The following is an 11,942-nucleotide window of genomic DNA, read 5'->3' on the forward strand; positions in this document are numbered from 1 at the left end:
CCCGTTGTTACCAAATTTGATAGTTGCATTAAGGAGCGGTTGAACAGGTGGACCTAATAAAATATCCAGATAATATATATATTATCTCATTTGGTGTTTCGATGGTGGTGGTATTGGAGATTGGTGCCTGAAATGTCAGTGAAATACTCTTCCAGAGATGATAAATTAGGTTGAGATTTGGTAACTGTGAAAGCCATACCTTATGATTCACATCATTATGATACACCTCGAGCCATTCAGTGACCCCCCCCCCCCCCCCCCCCCCCTTGCATAGCATCAGCCACAGGATCCCCTTACTATAGCAGTCAAAGGTTCAGATTTTTCCTTTGATTTTCACCAGTCTGCACAGATATGTTTTCTACATAGAGCTGATGCTAACCGGACATTTTGCACCATATTTGTTCCTTTAAATTTTGCATGTCTTGGTGGATGACAATTACACATACTGAAGCCTGAGCACTCATGCGTGCAGTTTAATATTTATGTTCTTATGTTGAATCGTCCGACCATTGAGAGCGCCTTTCATGTAGCTCGGCACGTGACAGAAGCTGGATTCTGTCCGTGTTCTGTTTGTTTTACACAGCAGACATGAGCCAAGCTCAGCATACACAGGGAGGCTGACTGAAGCTTAGATGGCCTGGTCATCAACTTGTTTCCTGCTTCCGATGGCCACCGTGATTGAAACAACACAATTGTAATTTGTGCTTATAGGGTGGCAAGGCGGCTCTATTACAATCACATCAGCCTGCAGACAGCCTGGCTTTGTTATATTCTGCCACATCTGACAGAGCAGTTTTGTAGGGATATATATAGTTCGCATATATTCCTTATATATTTTGTGTGTTTTCATGCTTGAGGCATGTGTGTTAGTCACTGAACCTTGGTGGAAGGTTGATATGTCAGTATTATCAGCCTATAGAAGCAACTGGGTGGGCAGCCTGTGGACAAAAGTGATGAATAGGAAGTGACAGGGATGCAACATTCCCTCTAGTATCTGAAGACTGGGTAAAGGGGAGGTTGGAAAAATGAGGCCACATATATCCCCTGATAGTGAGTGGTCAGTGAATATGTGCAATGAAAGAAAAGAAGGATTGTATTAAAATCGTATTATTACCTCATCTCCGCTCTGAGTTGTTACATTGTCACGAGCCTCCTCTAAAATAAAACAGGACCCATGAAGCTGCAGCTGCCCTTTATAATTATTTTCAGACAGACTAGCAGTCTGTCTGAAAATAATGGATGGATGGAAAATAATGGATGAACCCTGCTGACCCTGCATCCATGCCATAATCCAGGTGCTGTCATTCATGTTTGTTGTGAAATTTGGAAATCATCCATCTTTTTATCCAGCTATTGCTAATCATAAATAACATTTGTCTGTTATTGTTATCTGTTTCACACTGTGGTTTCCTTGAAGAGCCACTTTATACCCTCACATCTATGATAACGCTGCCACCATGGCTGTAAACTTTTTGAGGTGTTTACTTTTGAAATTCAATCCTCAGCATGACTTAAAATCTTTCACAGGAATTATTTCAGTTCAGTTCTCAGCCACATTACTGTGAGGCAGAGAAATGTAACCAGTAGCCAAGAGCTCAGTTGAACCTTCAAGTTAAAGCACATAGTCATACAGATCAAATTTGTGACATCAGGGAAATGGCATATCTTCTTCTTCCACAGTCTTGAGAAGCCACAAAATATAATTTAGGCTAGTGCCTGTACAGTACAAGCCTGTATTTATTCAAATTCAAGATGACAATTGTCAAATCAAAATATGATTTCATTTGCAGGATTTTCCTGAAGTTGTTGCTGCAGCTAAACCCCTTTTGTTCTCTCGGTCAGATGTGACAGGCTGTCAGATTGGATGGTGATTCGGTGACACACACCTACACCTGATCGGTCTGTGTTTCAGCACATTCTCACATTTTAATCCACTCTTTTTCTATATCATATTTCAATGTCTATAAACTGGATGACTATTTATTTCATATTGACGTATTTTGAGAAATTAGGATATAAGTGACAAAATACTTTAGGAAAATAAAGTGACTCAATTGTTCTCGATGGATTAGGAGAGATAAAACGTGTAATGTAGCACCTCCTCACCTGTGGAAAGCTAAAAGCCTTCAAATTTAGTTTTACAGTCAATACAGCAGCAAAGGGCTAAGCTTTTAGGAAACATTTTCAGTTTATTAGTTTAGTTAAACATTTTCGAGAACATATTTTTAAATTCAAATTATTGCTTTTAATTAAACTCTTAAAGAGCTAATATCCCCCACACCCTCAGCATTCACAATATGAAACAATGCCAAAGAATACAATAACAAAACAAAGAGAAAGCTAAATCTCAAACTACTGAAACAAATATCACATCAGTTAATAATTAAAATATTTTTTAAAATGAAGCAAAGATCCATTAGGCAACACTTGGTCTAGGATTTTGCTTTCTAACTTCTTTTCATTTCTATTTTTTTCAACTTTGCTGATGATATACTCTTACGTATACATTCACTGGCCATGTCACCTTGCTTCATTAGTTACTAGGGTGGGCCCTCTTTTGCCTTCAGAACTGCTGTAATTTTTCGTAGCATAGATTCAACAAGCTGGAAACATTCTTCAGAGACTTTGCTCCATATTTACATCACACAGTTGCAACATCCACGGTGCGACTCCCCCATTCCACCAGATCCCAAAGGCGCTCTACTCGATTGAGATCTGGTGACTATGGAGGCCATTTGAATGAACTCAAGAAACCAGTTTGAGATAATTTGATCTTTGCAACATGGCATGTTATCCTGCTGAAAGCATCCATCAGAAGATGGGTACATTGTCATAAAGGGATGGACACGGTCAGCAACAATACTCAGGTAAGCTGTGGCATTTAAACAATGCTTAGTCAGTACTAAGAGGCCCAAATTGTGCCAGAAAGTACCCCCCACACCATTACACCACCACCAGCACCTAATTTTGGTGAGCCCGTGTGAATTGTAGCCTCAGTTCCCTGTTCAAAGCTGACAGGAATGGCACCTAATTTGGTTTTTTGCTGCTGTAGTACATGCGTTTCAAGGTTCAACGTTTTGTGCATTGTGCATATTTGGGTTAACAAGAAGTTGAACAGGTGTATTTAATAAAGTGAGTACTTGCAGTGTGAATAATTTCTTGGTTTTAAAAATGACCTCAGTGTCTAATATAGCTGTCTTGTGGCTCTGATTAATAACAAGGTCAAAGACACTAGAAATGGCAGTGTGTATGTTTTTAGGGTTGAATGCACAAAGGATAATGAATAAAATTTAAATCTTTATAAATCTATAAAATTTATAAATATCAAGCTGGTATTGGGTTGTTTTGGTTAAGTTCCACCAACTCTCCACAACTCATATTTTAGTGTCTTTAGCGTTTAATAAGAAACACGTAAGTTCTGGAAATACAGTAAACAACTCCTTAACTGTCAAATCACACATTTTTAATGTCATATATTAGAAAACCATAACAAGCCAGGATACAAAAATGCAGTGTGTTAACTCTGCATAAAGCTGCTGTTTTATGAGACAGCAAAGCTGCCTTATTTAAGAACTAATTTATATTCATACTTTTTTTCAATTTCTGTGGAAAATGCATTAAACTGGAAACACAGAACTATTTTAAATTTAGTATTCCAATTAATTTCTTTATAGCTCAGTTGTCTATGCAACTCAGTCAGTGTGCCCTACCTATGTATTTTTAATTAAATCAAGTTTCTCCCTGAAGAGTTTTAAGTTAGCAGAAACACACCCCCTGGTATAACATGTTTTTAATATTCCTGATTATTAGTCTTTACGTCCTGTGTGTGACTGGCCTCACTTTTCTTTAGCTCTTGCTTTTTGAAGGTGGTCAGTCTGAAAATGAGCAATGAATCAGTATTGTGTGAATAGATAAGCTTGAGCTTGTGACACAGAGAGAGAGAGAGAGAGAGAGAGAGAGAGAGAGAGAGAGAGAGAGAGAGAGAGAGAGAGAGAGGGAGAGAGAGAGAGAGAGAGAGAGAGAGAGGGAGAGACTGAGATTGAGCATGCTCTCCTGTGTGCTCAGTGACTGGAGTTGAGTAATCACCTAGCAACTGCTGCTCAGAAGAAGTCAGCAGCTGACTGGCACACTGCTGAGCTCTCAGGCTGACACGGTCTGTTCGCACTGCTCTGAGATCAGTTTGAAGGCGTTGCTGGATCCTGCTGCACCATGCTGATTGTGACCTGTGACTAGCACGACACTCTGGAAATCTTAGAATCGGACGTACGTGCTTGGATGTGTCAACATCTGGATTAAGAGAGTGTGCAGAAGCTTTCAGTCATTAACTACAGTAGCAGGCTGCATGGGACGCTGGTAGCATCTTTAGGTAATATTTGCAAAACTTTCAAATTTGTTGCATTATAAACACTATAAAGAATTTGTGGAAATGAAAAATGTTTGATAGAAATTTGTGCAGAATTGTTCTTGCAGCTGCTGCAGGATAATTACCATGTAATTACCAGGGCAAATTTAGAATTATCAGGGTAACCTGAATTCGCATTTTAAATGTCAAAAGTTGAAATTTTGTTTTTTCACTCTTACCATATTGTTTGAATTTAGCTTGATTATGGGAGAAAATCTCTTATTGCAGGAGTGAAGCTCTTGGGAGGGTCTTCCCCAAATTGTTTTCCTTTAACTCAAAGCGTCCCTATAAATATTCAGAATAATTATTGAATATTTTAAGAACAGTTTGTACTATGTTTGCTTATGCAATCTGTTGTAAATTGCTCAAAATACAGGCGTGCATTCATGCATGGTGATGCTCACAATGCAGTAATGTACTCAAGTGTGAAAAACAGTGGAGGAACTTGAACTGAGAATGCACTGAGATGACTCGGTTAATAGCATCACTGATCTCCTGTTATGACATAGATAAGACAAAACTTACCTGTCATCGCTTTAAAGTATATCAACTGCGTGCATCTGATGCAAAATGTACAACTTTCACTCCACTGTGATTATTTTTTTCTATTGTTTAAGGCACATGGAAAAACATAAAATGACATTATCATTAGAGGACAATGTTCAGAGATGTATAAGAGCCCTTCTGGGCTTATTCATTTGAACTTTCAGATGCCGCAATACTCCCAGCTAACTGGACACTTTCAGCATTACGTGGCTGGCCTGTCAGTGTGAGCACTTTTTGGATAAATCCTAGCTACCAAATTAAGATGAGCAACTGCAAATCAGAATTTTGGCTCTTTAAAAGAAAGTCAGATGTGCACTAAAAAAGAATAAAGCTAAGACTAGATTCTTACTGTACAACAAACAAGCAAACAATCATTGACGCTGGAGACTACACTTTGCAATAAATAAAACTGATGATCCTTTCTTTGTCAGTTAAGTGACTACTTTTAGAAACTATGAAGTAAAATTAGTTAAATCTCTTAGTTGATAAACAACTACTTTACATATGCTTCAAAATTTATAGATTGTATTCTGTAATCTGTGGCATCGCTCAGAAGTAAAAGATTAATTTTCCAGTTTAAGTGTGCTCAATTTTTTATCCTCCCACACAAAATAAAGCAGGAGGATATTGTTGTCATACAGTCCGTCTTCCCGTCCTTGCTGTTGTGGGTTTTCTGTTAGAAACTGGGGATGTAATTTTATCCTGACTTCTACATTTATTTTATATTTTTATTAATCCTGGGAGGATATGTCTATCAGTGATGGGTCTTGTTATTCTTTATGCTCTGAAGGTGGAAAGACGACTACAGACATTTTACATTTAAATCTTTTTGTCTTCATATAGAATTTGCATACATTGTAAAAACATTGCTGTATTATTCATAATTCTTTAAGCTTTGTCTACTGTTCTTGGTTCAACTTTGAAGATAATACTTCAAATGAGGAAATTCATGTTCTTAAAGCCAGGTTTATACCTCTTTTCTACTTCAGGTTGCCAAGGGGATCTTTTTAAGCTGCTCTTTGAATTGAATGCTTTAGATCTATTATCTATCTGCAATTCTGCTTTTATTACAAGCTTTTGAATGTGATCTGATTTAGACTCCTACAATGACTCCCATTCTCATTGCAATTTGTGAAATATTCATGGAATATAGTGTGTTTTTGTTTATGCACAGCGGTACAAACCGCCCTGTTTATCACAAGTGTCATAATGACTTTGAAAGTAACGTATTTCAACTGGAAAGACGTTTTGTGCCTGTACCAAATATTTTATTTTGAGACCGTGAAAACAAATGAAACTTTCTACCAAATATGGCTTTACCTAAATCAAGATGTTCTAACTCTAAGTAGTTTTGGTGCCTAAACCTCACTTAAATGTGAGTGAGAATGAAATGTAAGTGTAGAAATAAATAGACCCCCCCCCCCCCCCCCCCCACACACACACACACACACACACACACACACACCCACACACTTGGATGAAAGTCCTATTACACCACTACCCACCCTCTTGCCTCCTCAAGTGGACTTTGTTGCTCTTTTCAGCTGGAATTGGTAAAGTATATGTGATTGATTTTTATGTCCAAAACTGAAAATATTTGTGCCCATGAACCTGAAATAATTGATTACATTTCATGAGTTGGTCTGATTTAGTATCACTTTAAACAGCATCATTCTTAGTCTTGAAATATTTGTAAAACTGCTAATCTGCTTGAAGCAAAAGTTCATTCATTTATTGATGGAAATAAGACAGTCATTCATTTGGATACAAGATTGAATCTAAAATTGTAGGCTGACTAACTCTGTGCTTGCTGTATTAATGATAAACCTTGGGGGATCATTTGATTTGCATATCTTATTTGGTCTTTCTAATCGATGCGTTACACACTCTACACAATCCGAAACAGCACAAATACAAGCGTGGACCTTATTTGATGAGCTGCCTGTGAGTTCTAGTATAGACTCCATATTAACAACTATGAAAATGACATGATTGTTGTTGATGCCAGATGGGCTAGTCTGAGAATTTCAGAAACTGTTGATCTACTGGGATTTTTCCACACAACCATATCTAGGATTTACAGAGAATGGTCTCAAGCTCACCTAAACTGGACAACAGAAGACCGGATAATTGGAAAAACGTTGCCTGGTCTGATGAGTTTTGATTTCTGCTGCAACATTTGGATGGCAGGATCATAATTTGATGTAAACAGCATGTGAAAGCATGCATCCATCCTCCCTTGTATTGATGGTTTAGGCTGGTGGTGGCGGTGTAATGCTGTATGGTCCCCTTAGTGTCAATTGAGCATCATTTAAACACCACAGCCTACCTGAGTATTGTTACTGGCCATGTCCATCCCATCCAAGCAACTGTATGATGCTGTCATGTCAGTAGGGACCAAAAGCTCTGAGGAATGTTTCCAGCAGTTTGTTGAATCAGTGCCACAAAGAATTAAAGCAGTGTTTATGGAAAAAAGGAGGCCCAACCCTGTACAAGCAAGGTGTACCTAATAAAGAGTCCTGTGAGTGTAAACTACAGAGAAATAGCAGATGCAATTGCTGTTTTATTGTGACATAAATATTTGAACCAGCATTTCAAAGGAATAACCCAGGCACATTTAGACATCTTAATAAATAAGCCTCATAAATTATTAAGTTGGGATGTCAGAAATGACTTTTGTGGCTTATTAAATTGATAACTTATCATTATGACTTATCAAATTAATTGTACTATAGCTGCAGTTTTAACCTTTCTGGTTGATGTGCGAGCTGATTTGATGCTCTAATAATCTTCTAATCTGGATGAAAGTGATAAAGGCCAGTGAGTGAATAATCAGACTGATTCATTTAAGTTAAGCAGCAGTTTGACATTTCAGGAAATGAGCCTAAATGAGACTGTTGCCTCTCTAATGTCTGGCTTGAAAATGCGAATTTTCTTCCAGCAGACACACATTAGATTGTTGTATCGTGTGTGTTTTACTTATAAGAAAGAATGTAAAAAATATCCTGAGAGAAAGTAATAATAAATATCAATGTTCATAGATTTAAAAAAAAAAAACACACACATCATAATGGATATGTAAATGTTTTACTAGCCATCTAAAACTGAAATCCTAATTATATTGTGAAACTAATGATAAGTACTGCTGAACATGTTTTTTTTTTTTAAATGCCTTAAAATATTTTATTATTACCTGCCTGCTAATTTTAAAATAAAAGATAAACAACATTTTTATACAAAAGGTAAGACAGTCAGTCTTGACAGAGCAGATTAGCGTGAACTGGTATTAAAACAATTCCCTACAGAAAATATTGTGTTGTGTGTCACAAGAGTCAGAGACTCTTATTACAAATAAAATCAAACTGATTGCTTTTTACACACTCCCATCCCGTTTGTTGGATTCAGTCCCTCAGGGAGCGGGGCTTTATTGGCTCAGAGGGATTGAGTTCATTTGTTCATGTGTGCCTCAGTTTAAGTGCTCCTCCCTAATCCTAAATCCTTTAATTGTCAGCTGAGACTGATAGAACTGGTGGACCCCGACTGAATCAGTGCTTTTGCATTTATTAATTAATAATGAAATCTGTTGCACAAACACTCTACAGCAGGCACCTTATCAAACTCGGAGCTTGGTGAAGACCTCATATCTTTTAGTATCTTGGTGAGCAACAAGCCAGTTCTCATTTTGAAACCTGAGGTCACTGAAGTATATCCAAAAGGCTTGAGGGAAAGGGCTATGTGCCACTGAGGGGGTCACTTAAGTGATTAACTGACTTCAGAGTGTAGAATTGAGTTTAAAGCATGACCTCTGAGTATGCTGCCATCAAGGGAACAAAGGGCTTGACTTCATTCAGTCTCCACTGACCAGAAGCTAGGACGGTAGGGAGAATTGGTCTGGCACTAAGTGGTCCTCAATCAGCTTTTTATTGACCTACAATTCAGTTGCTGCAGCACATAATCAGTTTTTGTTTGCCTTTTACTCCATATTAATCTTGAGCTGCCAATCTACTTGTCAAATTCCTGTTTAGAAAATACAATTTTAACATTCAGCTGTGTTAGAGTGACATATATACATAGACTCTATTTTTGGCAGCAGCTTTGGGGGGGTGTTGAGTTGTGTGTGTGCACAGGAAATAAGAAAATGAGTTATACTGTTAAAAAAAAAAGTGTTCCATGAGAAATATAATTTTATTAGCTACACCTTGTTAGTACCCCCGCCTCCTTCAGAACTGCCTTAAATATTTTGTGGCATATATTCAAGAAGGTACCAGAAAGATTACTCAGAGATTTTGGTCCATAATGACACTACACATCACACAGAGTTGTCGGCTGCACATCCGTGATGCATCCCAAAGGTGCTCTATTAGATTGAGATCTCATGACTGTGGAGGCCATTTGAGTACAATGAACTCATTGTCATGTTCAAGAAAGCAGTTTGAGAGGATTTGCTCTTTGTGATTGGTGCATTATCTTGCTGGAAGCAGCAATTAGAAGATGGGTACACTGTAGTCAGCAACAATACTTGGGTAGACTGTGGTATTTAAGCCGTGCTCAGTTGATTCTAAGGGACCTAATGTGTCCCACAAAAAATATCCCACACACAATTACACCACCACCAGCCTGAACCACTGATACAAGGCCTTACCTTACCCTTAGTTATGCTGCTATAGACCTAGGCTGCTGGGTGCACTGATGATATTTCTTTTCATTCACCTCTTTTTACTCTGTTTATACACCCCTCTGCATTTAATCATTAGTTATTATTAATCTCTGGCTCTCTTCCTTAGTGTGTCTTTTGTCCTGCCTCTCTCCCCTCACCCCCAACCAGTTGTGGCAGATGACTGCCCCTCCCTGAGACTGGTTCTGCCAGAGGTTTCTTCATGTTAAAAGGGAGTTTTTCCTTTCCACTGTCACCAAGTGCTTGCTAATAGGGGGTTATTTTGACTGTTGGGTTTTCTCTGTAATTATTGTATTTTATTATTGTATAGTCTTTACCTTACAATATAAAAAGCACCTGTTCTTAGCTGATACGAGTGGCACCTGGAGTGGTCTTCTGCTGTGCTTTCAGGGATGCTCTTTGCATACCTTGGTCGTAACCAGTGGGTATTTGAGTTCCTGTTGCCTTCCTATCAGCTCAAAGCAGTTTGGCTATTCTTCTCTCACCACCCAGAGAACTACTGCTCACTGGATATTTGCTCTTTTTCAGACCATTCTCTGTAAATCCTAGAGATTATTGCGCGGGAAAATCCCAGGAAATCAGCAGTTTCTGAAATACTCAGAGCACCTCGTCTGCTACTAACAGCCATGCAACATTTAAAGCCACTTAAATTACCTTTCTTCTCCATTCTGATGCACAATTTGAACTTCAGCAGGTCATCTTGACCATGTCTGCATGCCTAAATGCATTGATCTGCTTCTATGTGATTGGCTAATTAGATATTTGAATTAATGCGTAGTTGATAGGTTTACCCAATAAAGTTGCTGGTGAGCATATATTATTAAAAGCTGGTTGTTTTTATCATCTATAGTAGGCTGAGTTTACAACCACAGCTGACTGCACACAACTTGCACAGCAATACACTGCTGGGAAAACAGTATTATTTTAAAAACAACAGAAATAATTTGGAGTTAAATGGTAAAGCGGGTATGCTTTGGACAGGTGATCATTTTTTTGTATTTTTTTTTCAATTTGGAAAAAAAAATGTGTATCATTGGTTTTAGTTGGAATTGCCTCTTGGTGCTCCAACATCATAAACATTGCAATTATGAGTGCAGTACGATGTTCATTATGTAATATCTGTGCTGCTCCAGGGCAGCACAGATATGAGGAAAGTACAGTTGTAGAGTCTCGCTGTGCTTGTTCTATGACTCTCTATATTTTATTAATAGACAAACACTTGCTGGCAAAAATAAATATGCAACATAAGTGTTTGTATGAGATTTTCCACTATTTTTGATAATTATTCACTGAACGCTTCTTACATTCAGGACTAATAAGGATGAAATATCATCAGACACCCGAAATGCTCATTGACCTTTTTTTTTTTTTATCCACACAGCCTAGAGACAAGTGATGACAGCGGGTGATTTCTGTCCCTCTGGTGCTGCCTTTGTTAGACAGCACATTAATGAGAAGCAGAGATGGGAAATGCTGGAAAAAAGGGAGATAGAGAACATGCAAACTAAGGCATTTCAGAAGTATGGATGTTTGATTACTAGAGTGATTCCTTTTCATCTAAAGGAGACAGATTTAGGTATTTTCCCGTTATTGTGAACTTTTTGCTGCTACGGTTCATCAGGCACCTTGACAAGTCAGAAGTGGCTGTAATAAGAGTATATTTTAATTTAATTTTAAATGTAATCATGATAGATTGGCTACACCATCTCTTCTTCTCAAATACGTTACTGTATTAATCTGCTGCAGTGGAAGGTGATACAGTACAGTTTTAGCTACATAACTGCACAGATGACAGTCTCTATTGTTTCATCGCACTCCTTTGGCCATCCATCCATATAGTTTCTTAATCATTTATTAACCCTACGATAGCTGGGAGTCTGCCTCAGCTATCATAGGGCAAAAGGCAGGGTACACCCTGGACAGGGCTAACAAGGGCATCTTTGGCCTAAACTAAAATATTTAATATCCACAGTTATTCATGGATATATTTGGCGGCTTATGGCTATGCAAACCTGAGCATGCCCGAGGATAAGCATTCTTGGCCCTGGTTAGCACATGGGTTGGAATCTGCCTGGGAATACCAGGTGATGTAAGCTTGGACTACATGGTAGTGTGGTGGTTAGCACCATCACCTCACAGCTGGGTTCAAATCCACCGGCCGGTTGGGGCCTTTCTGTGTGGAGTTTTCGTATTATCCTTGCATCTGCGTGGGCTCTCTCCAGGTGCTCTGGCTTCCTCTGGGTTGGCCCTGTGAGAGACTGAAAGCCTGTCCAGTGTGTTCCCCACCTCTTGTCCTATGACAGCTCCAGCCTAACCGCG

This window comes from Archocentrus centrarchus, chromosome 21 (assembly GCF_007364275.1).
Source record: "Archocentrus centrarchus isolate MPI-CPG fArcCen1 chromosome 21, fArcCen1, whole genome shotgun sequence".
Classification (NCBI taxonomy): Eukaryota; Metazoa; Chordata; class Actinopteri; order Cichliformes; family Cichlidae; genus Archocentrus; species Archocentrus centrarchus.